We start from the raw sequence: 18,510 nt of genomic DNA, 5'->3' as shown, positions 1-18,510 counted from the left end.
TCTCTCTTTACCAAATTGACTTGGTTGCTTTGGCTGCATGGAGAAGCCAATGACAACCCACTCCAGTACTCTTGCCTGGAAAATCCCATGGATGGAGAGGCCTTGGTGGGCTGCAGTCCATGGGGTCGCTAGAAGTCAGACACGACTGAGCGACTTCACTTTCACTTTTCACTTTCATGCATTGGAGAAGGAAATGGCAACCCACTCCAGTGTTCTTGCCTGGAGAATCCCAGGGACGGGGGAGCCTGGTGGGCTGCCGTCTATGGGGTCACACAGAGTTGGACATGACTGAAGCGACTTAGCAGCAGCAGCTCTGGCTGCATAAGGCCAAACATAGCCACCCCCTTGCTCCTGAGTATACTTATCCTCAGTTCAAGTGACCAGCCCAGCCTCTTATACCTTAGGGCTCATTCTTAGACAGACGGAGACAGAGATATTGAGGTGACTAGAGTCATGTAAAGAAATAGAGGAAAACAACAGAATGGGAAAGACTAGAGATCTCTTCAAGAAAATTAGAGATACCAAGGGGACATTTCATGCAAAGATGGGCTCGATAAAGGACAGAAATGGTATGGACCTAACAGAAGCAGAAGATATTAAGAAGAGGTGGCAAGAATACACAGAAGAACTGTACAAAAAAGGTCTTCACGACCCAGATAATCACAATGATGTGATCACTCATCTAGACCCAGACATCCTGGAATGTGAAGTCAAGTGGGCCTTAGAAAGCATCACTACGAACAAAGCTAGTGGAGGTGATGGAATTCCAGCTGAGCTATTTCAAATCTTCAAAGATGATACTGTGAAAGTGTTGCACTCAATATGCCAGCAAATTTGGAAAACTCAGCAGTGGCCACAGGACTGGAAGAGGTCAGTTTTCATTCCAATCCCAAAGAAAGGCAATGCCAAAGAATGCTCAAACTACTGCACAATTGCACTCATCTCAAATGCTAGTAAAGTAATGCTCAAAATTCTCCAAGCCAGGCTTCAGCAATATGTGAACCGTGAACTTCCTAATGTTCAAGCTGGTTTTAGAAAAGGCAGAGGAACCAGAGATCAAATTGCCAACATCCACTGGATCATGGAAAAAGCAAGAGAGTTCCAGAAAAACATCTATTTCTGCTTTATTGACTATGCCAAAGCCTTTGACTGTGTGGATCACAATAAACTGTGGAAAATTCTGAAAGAGATGGGAATACCAGACCACCTGACCTGCCTCTTGAGAAATCTGTATGCAGGTCAGGAAGCAACAGTTAGAACTGGACATGGAACAACAGACTGGTTCCAAATAGGAAAAGGAGTATGTCAAGGCTGTATATTGTCACCTTGCTTATTTAACTTATATGCAGAGTACATCATGAGAAACACTGGGCTGGAAGAAACACAAGCTGGAATCAAGATTGCCGGGAGAAATATTAATCACCTCAGATATGCAGATGACACCACCCTTATGGCAGAAAGTGAAGAGGAACTAAAAAGCCTCTTGATGAAAGTGAAAGAGGAGAGTGGAAAAAGTTGGCTTAAAGCTCAACATTCAGAAAACGAAGATCATGGCATCTGGTCCCATCACTTCATGACAAATAGATGGGGAAACAGTAGAAACAGTGTCCAACTTTATTTTTTTGGGCTCCAAAATCACTGCAGATGGTGACTACAGCCATGAAATTAAAAGACGCTTACTCCTTGGAAGGAAAGTTATGACCAACCTAGATAACATATTAAAAAGCAGAGACATTACTTTGCCAACAAAGGTTCGTCTAGTCAAGGCTATGTTTTTTTCTGTGGTTATGTATGGATGTGAGAGTTGGACTGTGAAGAAGGCTGAGGGCCGAAGAACTGATGCTTTTGAACTGTGGTGTTGGAGAAGACTCTTGAGAGTCCCTTGGACTGCAAGGAGATCCAACCAGTCCATTCTGAAGGAAGATCAGCCCTGGGATTTCTTTGGAGGGAATGATGCTGAAGCTGAAACTCCAGTACTTTGGCCACCTCATGCAAAGAGTTGACTCGTTGGAAAAGACTCAGATGCTGGGAGGGATTGGGGGCAGGAGGAGAAGGGGACAACAGAGGATGAGATGGCTGGATGTTATCACTGAGTCGATGGACGTGAGTCTGAGTGAACTCCGGGAGTTGGTGTTGGATAGGGAGGCCTGGCGTGCTGTGATTCACGGGGTCGCGAAGAGTCGGACACAACTGAGCTACTGAACTGAACTGAACTGAACTGAGGGTCATATGTATGTTCTTGATTGATCAACTCTGGACATGGGAGCAGGGAAACAGTACAAGCATGGATGTCAGGGATTCAGCCCTGGGTAAGGAAGTCCTTAAAGCAAAGAGGTGTGGACCAGCCTAATATCCACCACGGTGCCCTAAAGAGGTCTTACTGACTGTAGTCAACTAGCTATTAATTTTTATGGCCCTGGGGCCACCTTTGTTCCAGATAGGTACCCAGTGCTGATGATCTTTTTTCCTTTTGGTGGGAAAAAACCTGGAGTGTGAATAGCATACTCTCCTGAGACCTGGAGAACTGCTTATCCTATTTTTATTTAAAGTTGTTAAAAGTTTCCTTGGGTCAGTGTTTGTCAGCTACTCTTCTCCCACCCTAAAGATCAAACCGGATCTCTTGCCCTGGAGGCAGATTCTTTACTGGCTGAGCCAACAGGGAAACCCATTCTCTCTCTAGCTGATGGTTATCACCTCTGGTTACCTCCTGGATATCTCCTAGTCAGGAACAAGGACCACTGCCTACTACCAAGTATAACAGAGCAGAGTAAGGTGGTGTTCATACCAAATCCTTCCTTCCATCTCTGTTTTGAGTAGGGGTGAAAGCTTCTAGGAAAAACAAGGATTGCCTAAGTAACAATAGCAAATTTTAATATATAAAAATATGGCTCTAATGTATTTTACATTTCATAATGGTGCTAAAGGAACTTCATGGATGTTATATCTTATCAATACTTTACTTATCCATGAACTGATCGTGGTATTAGTAGAAGCTATTTGAGAAAAGCAAGAGATAGTGTCTCTTTAGGTGAGATTTTCCAGCAGAACAAGTATTAGTCTTCCATTGATCTCTCCTTCCTTCCATCCTTCCGACCTTCCTTCTAAATATAGCAGCATTTTCTCAGAACTTCCTAAGACTTGGATTGTATGAAGTTTTTTCACGCTCTATAAAATAACCTAAGTAATGTTTATGAATAAAAACTAAACTGAATAGTGTACTTCTGTGTGCTAGCCACTTTTATAAGTATTTTATGATTAGTTAACTAATCCTGAAACCACTCTATGAGTTGGCCATGATTATTATCCCTATTTTTCAGATGAAGAATGAGGCACAAAGAAAACAATTGCTCAAAATCACAACCCTAGTAACAGTGGACATGGAAAAAAAAAAACAAACCTATCACACCCTTGTTCAATATTTTCACAAAAAGTTGTCTTATGAAAATTTTCTATTGGAAAATTTCATCATAAAATTATGAAATAAATGATTACTGCTCTCAAATTCTTCCTTTGAGACTCACATGGCTTAGTAACAATAAATGCTGTAACATGGCTGCCAATTTAGAAATAGTTCCCTGTAGCTGTTTTCTGAGTTTTTATCACTTGAGTAGGCTGTCTTGCCTCTTTCAAAGATATTGTGTTATTTCTTCCTTGGAAAAATATGCCTTTTCTTATCAGCTTCTTTTCCCTTTTATTGTTTTTTTCAGTCACTAGATTGTGTCTGACTCTTTGTGACTCCATGGACTGTAGCCCACCAGGCTCCCCTGTCCTTGGGATTTCCAGGCAAGAATACTGGAGAGGGTTGACATTTCCTTCTCCAGAGGATCTTCCCAACCCGGGGATTGAACCCTCATCTCCTGCACTGGCAAGCAGATATTTTACTGACCAGGGAAGCCCCCTTAGTTTCCTTACATAACACAACATTTAAAAAGCAATGTTTTAAAGAGCTTTATGTAAAGATTGTATGGCTTCATGCACTATTTTAACTAATTACTCAAGTTCACACTGATTATATTAGATTTTTTGAAATCCAATAATTTGACAAATATAAGGGTTCTCTTTTTGTGTGAGCCTACCTGCGTGCACGTAACATTTGTCTATATGTTTGTGTTCGTTTCCTAGGGCTGCTGTAACAAAATACCACAAACTGGATAGTTTGGAACAATAGAAATGTATTCTCTCACTGTTGTAGACTAGATGGAGAAAGTTAATGTGTTGGCTACGCTATGCTCCCTCCAAAGCCTCTAGGATCCTTCCTTGCCTCTTCCAGATTCTGGAAGCTTCCTTGGCTTTCTGCCTGTCTTCACATGGCTGTCTACCCTATGCATCTCTGTCTCCTACTTTTCTTAAGAGGACACCAGTCATTTTGGATTAAGGATCTACCCTAGTCCATTAAGGGTCTATAGTTAGTAAAGATGACCTCATCTTTACTAACTATATATGCGATGACTGTATTTTCAAATAAAGTCTAGTCTAAAGTACTGGGGTTAGGACTTCAACATATCTTTCAGGAGGACATGATTCAACCCACAGCAATATCTAGTTACTAAGAAATCCATTGTAAGCTTTTTAGGAATGTGGGTATATTCATTTAAAAGCATAATGTCAACTTTGCTATTTGAAATAGAGAAGAGAAATGAAGGAATATACTATTAAAATATGCAGTAATAAAATTTTGCATGTTGACCAGGCTTTTATGGAAAATCTTCATTTTTCACTTGAACAGAAGCTCTTCAGGCAATATTTTTTTAAAAATATTTTTGATTAAGCTATTTGGCTGAATCACTGACTTTAATACAGTTTTCTTGAATCTATTTCTAAGCTTATTCAGCTTTCTACATAGTTTTCATATTTGCTTTTAGAAATGAGAAAGATAAAGTTAAAAGAGAAACTCACCCGACTATCCTCTTTATCTTCTTATTTTGAAATATATAAAAGGGAAAACTGTCTTCTTTCAAAAAAGGCCAGAAAGAATCTTGCTTTAATTCAGACCATTGTTGCAACCTTCCTATCATAAAATACATCTTTCTGAGTGGCTTATCCCAATATTTGACATTGGCACTAGACAGATATTAAAGGTTAAAAATAAACAATAAAAAATGATCCTGAAGGTAGATCAGAGTGAGGGAGTTGTTAGGTGTAATCCCCCTGATTCACAGATGAGGGTACTGGGACCCAGAGGTTCCTGAAGGTCACCAGGCTGGGGTTGGCAAAGCTGGATCCAGAATCTTGCTTTACTGCATCACATTGTCTTTTCTTCCATATCTGATTCAACACTTGTACAAAAGGTAAGGAATAGCTGGCACTGAGTTGTATACTTTAAATGTATGAATTGTATGGTACAGGAATTGTATCTCAGTAAAACTGTTTAAAAAGAGATGAATGGCTGGATTTCAGAGGTACAGCAATGAAAGTACAAATACACTTAGGAAACATTCATTTTAAATAATAGTTTCTTCTTTAAAAATTGCATAGTACAGAGTCAGCTGAAAACAGCAACTAGCCCCAATTTTAAGATCTAAATAACAACTTAAGCTAGACTTGGTTTTATTTACAGCATTATCAATTTCATAGAGATAGAAGGTGACTTAGAGAAGGAAAACTGTATAAGATATAGTCTTAAGACATTTACTGATGCCCCCCAAAGACTGTGCACATTTATAAGGTTAAGTTAAAATGAAAACTCAAAAAATGCTCAGTCATGGAGTCTGAAAAACCATATTGCAGGTTCACCTTTCTAGAGGACAAATTGGATTAATGGGAAACTTTGTGTTTTTCTGTTCTTTCCTTCTGGATCTCTTATTAGTGATTCATAGGCCTCCTAGATTTATCTTCTAGCTTTTTCATCCTTTGTCTTCTGTATTGTACCTTTGTCTTTTTAAAGAAAAATAATCAGCTTTACTGCAATATAATTTTTATCCAACAAAATACATTTATTTTAATCATACAGTTCAATGAGTTCTGACAATGTATATAGTCGTGTAAGCACCAACACTATCACTTCAAGAAGTTCCCTTGTCCGCTCTTTGATAACTCCCTCCCCTCCCCCTGCCCCTGGCAGTTTTGCCTTCTTAGGAATCACATAAACAGAATTATAGGGTATGGAGGCTTTTGGGTCTTGCTTCTTTCACTTAATATAATCCTTTTCAGTTTCCTCCATGCTGTTCCTATCAACAGTTTGTTCTTTTTTGATTGCTGAGTAGGATTCCAAAGCCACAATATGCTTGTCCACTCATTAGTTGATGGGTATTTGGATTGTTTCCAGTTTTCATTTCTTTTGGATAAATATCTAGGAGTAAAATTGCTGAGTCATATCCTTAGGTATGTTTAACCTTATAAGAAATTACCAAATCATTTTCCAAAATGGTGTTACCATTTTGTACTTCCAACAGCACTCATTATGTAGTCTTGCCACATTTTAGTTTTGCTGTTCTATTAATGTCTAGGTTCATTTCAATTATTTATTTTTGGTATATGGATATCCAATTGTTCCAGCACAATTTGTTGAAAAAGATTCTGCTTTCCCCACTGAAATATTAATACTTTGGCACCTGTGTAAAAACCTGACTATGTGTATATGGGTCTATGAGTCTTTCTGGACTCTATTCTGTTCCATCGATCTACTTGTCCATTTTTGTGCCAGTTCTACATTGTCTTAATTATTGAGCTTTAAATCTTGAAATCAAGTTGAAGCCCTTCTAGTTTCTTTAATTTCTCTAGCAATGTTGGCAATGTTATAGTCTTGGGAACATTTTGTTAAATCCATCATTAAATAATTCATGTAAATTCATGTAAAAGTATGAAATAAGTAATAATTTTAAAAATTAACTTTATTATTTATTTATTTACTTATTTCTTCGGTTTTGGTTGCACCAGGTCTTTGTCGTTGCACATGGGCTTTCGTTCCCGCTGGGTGGGGGGTGCTCCTCTTGGCTGTGGTGTACCAACTTCTCATTGCAGTGGTTTCTCTTATTACAGAACACGGCTCTAGGCGCATGGGCTTCACTGGTGGCAGCACATGGACTGTAGAGCACAGGTGCAGTAGATGTGGCGCACAGGCTTAGTTGCTTCAAGGCATGTGGAATCTTCCTGGACTGGGGCTCTAACCCATGTCCCCTGCATGGCAGGGGAATTCTTATCCACTGTACCACCAGGGAATTGCAATTTATTTATTTTTTTTAATTTGAGGATAATTACTTTACAATGTTTTTAAAAAAATTTTTTTAAATTAATTCATGTTTTCTGAGGCTATTGTAAATGATGTTGCTTTACAAAAAAAGAAAAAGAAAAACCCACTTCAACTTCCGTTTGTTTGTTGCTAAAACATTTTTTTTTTTTTTATATTTCCCTGGGAGGTTTTACAGGGCTTCTCTGGTGGCTCAGATGGTAAAGAATCTGCCTGCAATGCCAGAGACTGGGGTTTGTTCCCTGGGTTGGGAGGATCCCCTGGAGAAGGGAATGGCTACCCACTCCAGTATTTTTGCCTGGAGAATTCAATGGACAGAGAAGGTTTTATAAATGTATCTTCCAACACTTCAATTTTTTAAAGTTGCAATTAAAATCATTTTAATGTAGTAAAATGAAATTTACCGTTATAACTATTTTTAAATAAGCACTTCGGTGGCATTAAATGCATTCACATTGTTGTGTGAGCATCACCACTACCCATCTCCAGAACTTACCATCCCATAATGAAACCCTGTATATACTAAATACTCTCTAAATAGGAACTCCCCATTTCCACCTTCCCACCACCACGGTACCTGCTGTTTTACTTTCTGTCTCTATGTATTTGACTATTCTAGGTACCTCATATAGGTGGAATCATACATTACTTGTCCCTTTGTGTCTGGTTTATTTCACTTAGCATAACATCTTCAAGGTTCAACCATGTTGTAGCATATATCAGAATTTCATTCGTTTTTAAGCCTGAATAGTAGTCCATTCGGAGAAGGCAATGGCAACCCACTCTAGTACTCTTGTCTGGAAAATCCCGTGGATGGTGGAGCCTGGTAGGCTGCAGTCCATGGGGTCGCTAAGAGTCGGACAAGACAGAGCGACTTCACTTTCACTTTTCACTTTCACCCATTGGAGAAGGAAATGGCAACTCACTCCAGTGTTCTTGCCTAGAGAATCCCAGGGACCGCGGAGCCTGGTGGGCTGCAGTCTATGGGGTCGCACAGAGTCGGACACAACTGAAGCGACTTGGCAGCAGCAGCATCGGCAGTATTCCATTTTATGTACATACCAGATTTTATTTTTCCATTCATTCATTAATAGATTCTGGAGGGAGGTGGGAGGGGGGTTCAGGATGGGCAACACAGGTACACCCATGGCTGATTCATGTCAATGTATGGCAAAAACCACTACAATATTGTAATTAGCCTCAAAAAAAAAAAAAAAAGATTCTGGGTTGTTTCTATCTTTTGGCCGTTGTAAATAATGCTGCTATGAACATGAAATTGGTTTTACTTTGTGAACTCATCATGTTCTTTAATTTTTTCACTTATTATTTCTTTGTTTTATGGAGTGATATCTGTTATCTCCCTATAAATATAGTTTCTATGATATTTTCTTCTCTCTTCTGTATGCCTGTTCCCTCCTCAAGTTTCTTTAGTTTATTTTCATTTTTAGCTTCCATTCAAGACTTTCGTTAAATATCTGGTGTTTCATATGTTTTAACAGTAGAGAATTTTTTTTTAAAAATGGAAGTTTTGTGGGGAGAAGAGGGCAGGTGGGGCTCATCAGGTCTTTTTACTGAGGTACTTCAAATACTTGGATATGCCAATATAGTGGGGTATGTCAATACTTTGAGAAATTTTCCCTGGAACTGTTTTGTTTCTCCACAAATGAATTCTCCAACTTCCTGTCTGGAGGAGAACGAGGTATAAGGGACAGCAGGGATCGTGGGAGCAGTGACCGTGGGGCAGTGGTGACATGCTTACGCTTTGCTGCAGGCTTTCTGAGTATAGAAAGGGGACATGGGGCTGAGGATTTCTCTTTTACTTAGTCCACTTGTTTTCAGTTCTAGCACCTCTAAGGGCTGAGTGCCTCAAGGATCCTATTGCACAAAACAACGAACTTCTAGTTGGTAATGCCCCTTGAGAGGTGTTTCGGTTGTAACTTCACAGTCTGCTAAATCAGTAATTGTTCCTCTGTCTGCTTTGTCTTCCAAAAAGATGTTGATATGTTTTATCCACTGTTGTCTCTGCTCTTATTCTCTTTGTCCTTACTGCTTAATACCATTTTTATTGCTTTACTGACATTTTAATGGGGTTTTAGAAGGGAGAGGAAATGAACACATGATGAACTATATTTAACTCATTAAATAGTATTTATCATTCATAAATGATTTACATTTCTTTTACCACCTGATAGGAAAAACTTCCACTCAGGACAATAAATAAAACTCAGATAAAATGGAAATACTGGATCACAGTAAGTTTGTAGTAGTGAAAGGAAAAAGAATTTCAAAAATAAACATATGTAAGGCAATATACTTCCAGAGATAAATGTGTTTCTCAGTTTTCAGGAAAGTAGGGAAAAAGTTGAATATGAACAATATAAGTCTGTTGATTTAAAAGGAAATCATATACCTCATAAATACAAGTAGTATATAAAAGAATCATTTATTGTAATTTATAGCATTTGCTTAATTTCTTATTGCTTTTCTTTCAGCCATTTCTTTCTCTTTAGCATTTTTATTAGTGGCTGGTTAGTTACATAAAAAGGCAAAAGTCCACCAGGCAATTCTTCAAATTATTGGCTAAGAGGCTGATATTACTAGTTTTTAAAAAAGTTATATTTATTTTTAATCGATTGCTTTACAGTGTTAATTTGGTTTTTGCCATACATCAACATACATTAGCCATAGGTGTACATATGTCCCGTCCCTCTTGAACCTCTCTCCCACCTCCTACCCTTTCCCAGCCTTCTAGGTTGTTACAGAGCCCCAGTGTGAGCTCCTTTAGTCATACAGCAAATTTCCATTGGCTATCTATTTTACATATGTATATACTTCTGTGCTACTCCCTCCAATCATTTCATTCTCTCCTTCCTTTCCACTGCCCTTGTCCATAAGTCTGTTCTCTATGTCTCTGTAGGAGTCATTAGTTTAATGAGGGTTTGGGAAGTCTCTGTGGCTTAAATTATTGGCACTATCCCTATTACTATAGGTTGTGTGTATGTTAGTTGCTTAGTCATGTCTGACTCTTTGCGACCCCAAGAACTGTAACCTATCAGGCTCCTCTGTCCATGGGGATTCTCCAGGCAAGAATTACTTGGTATTAAATACAAGTGATTGAGTGCTTATTGGGATATTATTTTGAGTTCTGAGTTTAAGGTAGATGGAGAAAATAAAATGAGCACCTGTTTAAAAACCAGACCTGTGAAGAAAGGTCTTCCCTGGTGGCTCAGAGGGTAAAGAATCTGCCTGCAATGCAGGAGACCTGGGTTCAATCCCTGGGTTGGGAAGCTCCCCTGGAGAAGGGAATGACAACCCACTCCAGTATTTCTGCCTAGAGAATTCCACAGACAGAGGAGCCTGGCAGGCTATAGTCCATGGAGTCACAAAGAATTGGACATGATATAGCAACTAACATGAAGAAAAGCTAAAAGAAGCTCCTTTGTTTTGATTTGTATTTTCTAGGAAAAGAAAAGGATCAGTGGAAATAACACTCTTCAAATACGTCGAGATGCTTCACCTAATGTTTCCCAGGGCTCTATTCTAGGCTTTTTGCTCCCATGGGCATTAGATGGTATCCATCAACCTGCTTGGCCATCCCCTCCCATACCCATCACTTTCCTCAAATATTTACCCATGAAACCTCACCAACAGATTTAGTTACCTGCTTTCCAGACTAGATCTAAGCTCCAGCCCTAGGTTTTCAGCTGCCTTCTAATTATTTCTAGTCCAATGTTCTGTAGGCAAATCAAGTTCAATGGATCTAAAAACTCAGGTCATTAAATTCTTCCCAGCATTACTCAGCCATCTGTGCTCCTCTCCTGACTTCTTTTCTTTAATAATGGTAACACCTATTTACCTTGTCAACTAGGCTTAAGTCTTAGAATCAGCTTTTCTTTCTTCAGCCCCTCCATTCAATTAGTCACCAAATTCAATGAATTCAATTTAAATCTTTTTGAAATTTATCTTCTGTTTACTATGCAATTAGTTTAGTCTCTTATCAACTTCTGCATGAACTATGAGAAGTGGTTATGTTTCACTTAAACCAGCCTGTCGGTCTCCTTCTATTTTTTTTTTTTATCATATACATATGTTGTTGTTGTCCACTCACCAAGTTGTGTCTCTTTAGAAGCCCCATGGACTGTAGCCCACCAGACTGCTTTGTCTATGGGACTGTCCCAGGCAAGAATACTGGAGTGGGTTGCCATTTCCTTCTCCAGGGGGTCTTTCTGACCCAGGGATCAAACCCTCCCCTCCTGGCAGGCAGATTCTTTACCACTGTGTCACCTTTTGTCATTGTTCAGTCACTAAGTTATCTCTGACTCTTTGTGACCCCATGGACTGCAGCATGCCAGGCATCCCTTTTTGTTTCCTTCACTCTCTCCTGGAGTTTGCTTAAACACATGTCCATTGAGTTGATGATGCCATCCAACCATCTCATCCTCTGTTGACCCCTTCTCCTGCCCTCAATCTTTCCCAGCATCAGGGTCTTTTCTAATGAGTCAGTTCTTCACATCAGGTGGCCAAAAGTATTAGAGTTTTAGCTTCAGCATCAGTCCTTCCAATGAATATTCAGGGTTGACTTCCCTTAGGACTGATTGGTTTGATCTCCTCTCTGTCCAAGGGACTCTCAAGAGTCTTCTCCAACACCACAGTTTGAAAGCATCAATTCTTCGGTACTCAGCCTTCTTTATGGTCCAACTCAGATACTCATATGTGACTACTGGAAAAACCATAGCATTGACTATATGAACCTTTGTCAGCAAAGTAATGTCTCTGTTTTTTGATATGCTGTCTAGGTTTTTCATAGATTTCCTTCCAAGGAGCAAGTGTCTTTTAATTTCATGGCTGCCATCACTATCTGCAGTGATTTTTGGAGCCCAAGAAAATAGTCTGTCACTGTTTCAGTTTTTTTCCCCATCTATTTGCCATGAAGTGATGGGACCAGATGCCATGACCTTAGTTTTTTGAATGTTGAGTTTTAAGCCAGCTTTTTCACTCTCCTCTTCCACTTTCATCAAGAGGCTCTTTAGGTTCTCTTCACTTTCTGCCATACTGGTGGTATTTGCATATCTGAGGTTATTGGTATTTCTCCCGGCAATCTTGATTCCAGCTTCTGATTCATCCAACCAGGCATTTTGTATGATGTACTCTGCACATAAGCTAAATAAGCAGGGAGATAATATATAGCCTAATATACAGATGTACTCCTTTCCCAATTTTGAACCAGTTCTTTGCTCCATGTATGTATGAAAGTCCCTCAGTCGTGTTCAACTCTTTGCAATCCCATGGACTATACAGTCCATGAAATTCTCCAGGCTAGAATACTGGAGTGGGTAGCCTTTCCCTTCTTCAGGGGATCTTCCCAACCGTGTATGTCTATATACACACATACGTATATACCTATATACACTTAAGTAAACTAGACTGTATGTTCCTTGATGTTAGGAATTGTGTTTTACTCTTTATCACCAAACCCCAAATGTTCAATAGATTTTAGTTGAAGAAATGAATGTTTATTTTAGAGATAGTAACCACCTGGTTTCTATTTCTACTTACAATAAAATGACATTTATATTTCAATGTTTAGGTATTAGGAAGAGTGGGATACATACTGGAATGAGTTTTTTATAAACCAGGTAATTTTGCAAATTCTTATTTGTAGTTCTTTTTTCTCATGAAGACAGATTTATGTGTCTAAGATGGTTTAGGAATTTCTTTGCTTGGATTTGTGGTGCTTAGACCAATTGATTTTCTGCTGGATCAAAAATAGTTTTTTTGCTAGATCAAAATACATTTTACCAGAGAAACGTTGCCTATTGAACTAGGGAGGAAATGCAGTACTAATGCAGAGGACCTTCTTGGACCTTGTGACTTTCACTTGCATGTTGTATCATTTCTCTTTGAAATTTTAATTTTAGGTCCAACACTAATTGACAGTGCATCACCAGCATTGATCTTATACTATTTATATATCTATTCTTATTATGATAAACTTAGATGTAAGGTGTTAACCAGAACCATAAGCTGCATTACATAAAATGATACATTTCAGAAGATCTAAAATCCCAGCAAAATGGTAGGGACAATGACATAGCCAGTTGTTAATTTTTCCCCGAAGAGTGCCAAAATGATGTTTCAGTCCTTTTTTAATACAAAGGTTGAATGTAATTCATTGGTGCTTTTGAACACAAGCAAGGCATTCTCATAGGCAAAAAAGCTGTTATGCCCAACTTCTTGAAACAGATCTGTCAGGAACTACCTTTCATCTTTCTCCCATGGTTATTAACCTACTGTCTAGTTTACATCCTGTAGTAAGTAGATAAGAGTACACCAATCCCACACTTTTAACTCTCTCAGGGAACATACATGATGCAGGGACAATTAACCTGTTCCATATATGTATACCAGATTGGGTGTCAATTCGACACTCTCCAATAAGGTGTAGGTAAAGTAAAGCGCTACTTGCTCAGTCATGTCCAACTCTTTGCGAGCTCATGGACTGTAGCCCGCCAGGCTCCTCTGTCTATGGGATTCTCCAGGCAAGAATACTGGAGTGGGTTGCCATTCCCTTCTCCAAGGAATCTTACTGACCCAGGGATCAAACCCAGGTCTCCTGCAATGCAGGCAGATTCTTTACCCTTTGAGCCACCAAGGAAGCCCCGATAAGGTATAATACTACAGAAATGGAATGGGCTATTTCCCTAAGTAGTGATTATCCCTGTACTGAAAATGATCATGCACATTTGTGTCTGATATGTTCAGTGCCATAGTTCAGTCTTGACCACTGCTTCAGTTCAGTTCAGTCGCTCAGTCGTGTCCGACTCTTTGCGACTACATGAATCGCAGCACGCCAGGCCTCCCTGTCCATCACCAACTCCTGCAGTTCACTCAGACTCAAGTCCATCGAGTCAGTGATGCCATCCAGCCATCTCATCCTCTGTCATCCCCTTCTCCTCCTGCCCCCAATCCCTCCCAGCATCAGAGTCTTTTCCAATGAGTCAACTCTTAGCATGAGGTGGCCAAAGTACTGGAGTTTCAGCTTTAGCATCATTCCTTCCAAAGAACACCCAGGGCTGATCTTCTTCAGAATGGACTGGTTGGATCTCCTTGCAGTCCAAGGGACTCTCAAGAGTCTTCTCCAACACCACAGTTCAAAAGCATCAATTCTTTGGCCTTCTTCACAGTCCAACTCTCACATCCATACGTGACCACAGGAAAAACCATAGCCTTGACTAGATGAACCTTTGTTGGCAAAGTTCTCTGCTTTTGAATATGCTATCTAGGTTGGTCATAACTTTCCTTCCAAGGAGTAAGCATCTTTGAATTTCATGGCTGCAGTCACCATCTGCAGTGATTTTGGAGCCCCCCAAAATAAAGTCAGACACTGTTTCCACTGTTTCCCCATGTATTTGCCATGAAGTGATGGGACCGGATGCCATGATCCTCATTTTCTGAATGTTGAGCTTTAAGCCAACTTTTTCACTCTCCTCTTTCACTTTCATCAAGAGGCTTTTTAGTTCCTCTTCACTTTCCGCCATAAGATGGTGTCATCTGCATATCTGAGGTGATTGGTATTTCTCCCAGCAATCTTGATTCCAGCTTGTGTTTCTTTCAGTCCAGCGTTTCTCATGATATACTCTGCATAGAAGTTAAATAAGCAGGGTGACAATATACAGCCTTGACGTACTCCTTTTCCTATTTGGAACAAGTCTGTTGTTCCATGTCCAGTTCTAACTGTTGCTTCCTGACCTGCATACAGATTTCTCAAGAGGCAGGTCAGGTGGTCTGGTATTCCCATCTCTTTCAGAATTTTCCACAGTTTATTGTGATCCACACAGTCAAAGGCTTTGGCATAGTCAATAAAGCAGAAATAGATGTTTTTCTGGAACTCTTGCTTTTTTCCATGATCCAGAGGATGTTGGCAATTTGATCTCTGGTTCCTCTGCCTTTTCTAAAACCAGCTTGAACATCAGGAAGTTCACGGTTCACGTATTGCTGAAGCCTGGCTTGGAGAATTTTGAGCATTCCTTTACTAGCGTGTGAGATGAGTGCAATTGTGCGGTAGTTTGAGCATTCTTTGGCATTGCCTTTCTTTGGTGCACAGTAAATACTATATATGTATATATAGTATGTGTCTGTATATGCCTATATGTGTGTGTGTGTGAATGAATGAATGAAGCACATAATGGAGGCACAAAATGGCTGATGTTTAAGTTAGCTTTTGCTGTGTAATGAACCATGCCAAAAGGTGGCAGTTTAAAACACTGATTCATTATTTTTCATGATTCTGTGGGTTGGCTGAACAGTCTGAGATGGTCTCATATTTCTGGGACATGAGCTCTTTGGGAGAACTAAGTCTTTCTCTCCAGGTCTCTCAGCATTTCGAGAGAGTGAGAGTGGGAGCTGTAATACCTCTACTGGTTAGGCTTGGGAACTCATTTCCTGTGTATTACATTGGACAAAAAAGTCACAAGGCCAGATCCAGAGATGAGGAAATCTACCTGACCTCTTGATGGGTGGTGTTGTTGCAGATTTGTAGCCATTTTTGATCTACCATAGATGGCCAAGTTAAAAAAACCATTTGTATGGAATTTTTGTGATGGGAGGAAGATTGGTCAATCTCCCAGAGTCCTTCCAACTCTGAGACTCCACCAGCCTGAATGGATCTCTTATGTTCTAACAGAGAACAGTTACTAACCCATTGTAATTGTAAACTTTAATCTACATCTGGTAAGATAATTTCAAAGATAATTCATTGAATAATTATTACTATGATCTAGAATTTATAGTCTTCCTTTAGCCATTTCAAATACCTACCAGAATGCTCTTGTTAGTGAGTGGTATTTACAACTAGTTACACTAATAGGCACTAACTCTACTTTGAATTCTGGTGTACTAGCAACATTGCAGCCATGAAATTAAAAGACGCTTACTCCTTGGAAGGAAAGTTATGACCAACCTAGATAGCAGATTCAAAAACAGAGACATTACTTTGCCAATAAAGGTCCGTCTAGTCAAGGCTATGGTTTTTCCAGTGGTCATGTATGGATGTGAGAGTCGGACTGTGAAGAAAGCTGAGCGCTGAAGAATTGATGCTTTTGAACTGTGGTGTTGGAGAAGACTCTTGAGAATCCCTTGGACTGCAAGGAGATCCAACCAGTCCATACTAAAGGAGATCAGCCCTGGGTGTTCTTTGGAAGGAATGATGCTAAAGCTGAAACTCCAGTACTTTGGCCACCTCATGCAAAGAGTTGACTCATTGGAAAAGACTCTGATGCTGGGAGGGATTGGGGGCAGGAGGAGAAGGGGACAACAGAGGATTAGATGGCTGGATGGCATCACTGACTCGATGAACGTGAGTCTGAGTGAACTCTGGGAGTTGGTGATGGAAAGGGAGGCCTGGCGTGCTGCGATTCATGGGGTCTCAGAGTCGGACACGACTGAGCGACTGGACTGAACTGAACTGAACTGAGCAACATTCTCCTTTCCTTGTGCTTTGTTGACCATTCTATGAAAACTGGATAAATTCTTTATTTTTTTAATCCATCAAATACTTAATCTTTTAGAAGTCACTAAGATAATAATATAAAATTCTTATTTTTCTTCTGCATCAGAAGTGAGTGCTTATATCATTGCCTCAGTATTTAACGCTATTAACTCTTAAAGATCTACCACTTTTCTGTAATGATTCTTTTATGACAATTTTAATAAACTAAAGATATTCCTTTGTGATTATTTTAGTAATAATCAGATACACAGATATATGAATACAGAAATATCACATAAATAACTTACAGTTAATTAATGAAAACCCTGTGGAACTTTCCATTAAGGTGTTTCAGAACAATCACAGTAGGAAAAATAGTACTGGGGAGACTGAACTGATGGCTAAATTGTGATTTAATTGAAAACTTCACACCAAAGAATTTTGCCAGTGTATTTTTGTATGTGTATGGACTTAGCTGAAATATCATGTATGTTCTTGACAATTTTTGACAAATATTTGACAAATACTTGAAATATGTTTAGTTATTATTGAGAAATCTGTTTTAAAATTTTTAGTTTGGCATTAAATCTCCTGCCTCCAAATTCTACACTAATATTTCTCTCTTCCTACTCTTCCCAATTCTTCTAAAAACAAACAAACTCCAATCAACTCACAACAATTTTCTAAAAATAAAGCTAAAGTTCATCTCTGTGGGACTATTAAGCTAGGTCTTGAATGTACTGTTGATAACTAACTAATAACCTGATCAGGTAACAATGCCAGAAAATCTAGTTTTACCTTTGCTTTTTTAAAAATTAAACTTTGTTTCCCATTTACAGAAAAGAGAGTTCTTATACACTCTCATGCCTACCTCCCAACCAGCTTCCCCTATAACTAACACCTTGCATTGGTGTGTAGGCTTCTTACAACTGATGAACCAATATTGACTATGTTATTCACTGAAGCCCACAGTTTACATTAGGATTCCCTCTTTGAACAGGTCTGAGTTTTGCCAAATGTATGTCATGTATCCATGACAGTGTCATACACAATAGTTTCACTACCCCAAAAAGCTCCTGTGTTCCCCCTGTGTCCGTCCTCCCTCCCCCCAATCCTCACTTTTCCTTTTTAATTACCCCAATTGAGGGTAGTATTAGTTGAAGCTAAGAATTTGCTTAAGTAATCCATGATTCTCCATGGAAATCAACGTTTCTTAATCATCAATTTAGACTAGCACTGTCAAACAGAAATAAAATATAAGCCACATATATATTTAAAAATTTCTAGATGCGGTATTAAAAGAACAAGTAAAATTAATACATTACACTTATCCCAATATATCCAAAATATTATCAATTCCAATATAACCACTATAAAAATTGAGACACTTAATTTTTTTGGTACTTTCAAAATATAGTATGCATTTCAATCTTACAGCACATCTCATTTCAAACGACTCATATTTCAAGTGCTCAGTAGCCAGGAGTAGCCAGTGACTAAGGACTTGAATAGTGCAGGCCTAGACTGAGAGCAACTTGAAAGCAAGCTATCCTCCTCTCTCCAGGGCCTCTAGAATAGACAGGAAGGGGATATTTTTGGAAGGTATTCAGTACATCAGAAAGACAAAAAGGACTCTCTAAACCTCTGGATGCTGGTACCTAAAATGTTCTGCAATCACTTTAAACTCTCCAGTTCTGGAAAGAGTCGAATGGGGATTATACTCATTTTGACATATCAAAGAAATGAGTTTGTACGTATCCTGACTCCCAGAAAGCCTGAATCATCCAGAATGTTGACTCATGGGCCTAAGGTGACTGAAATACAATGTGAATCAAAT

The sequence above is a fragment of the Bos javanicus genome, chromosome 11 (assembly GCF_032452875.1).
Source record: "Bos javanicus breed banteng chromosome 11, ARS-OSU_banteng_1.0, whole genome shotgun sequence".
Lineage (NCBI taxonomy): Eukaryota > Metazoa > Chordata > Mammalia > Artiodactyla > Bovidae > Bos > Bos javanicus.
This window is presented reverse-complemented; position numbering follows the sequence as displayed.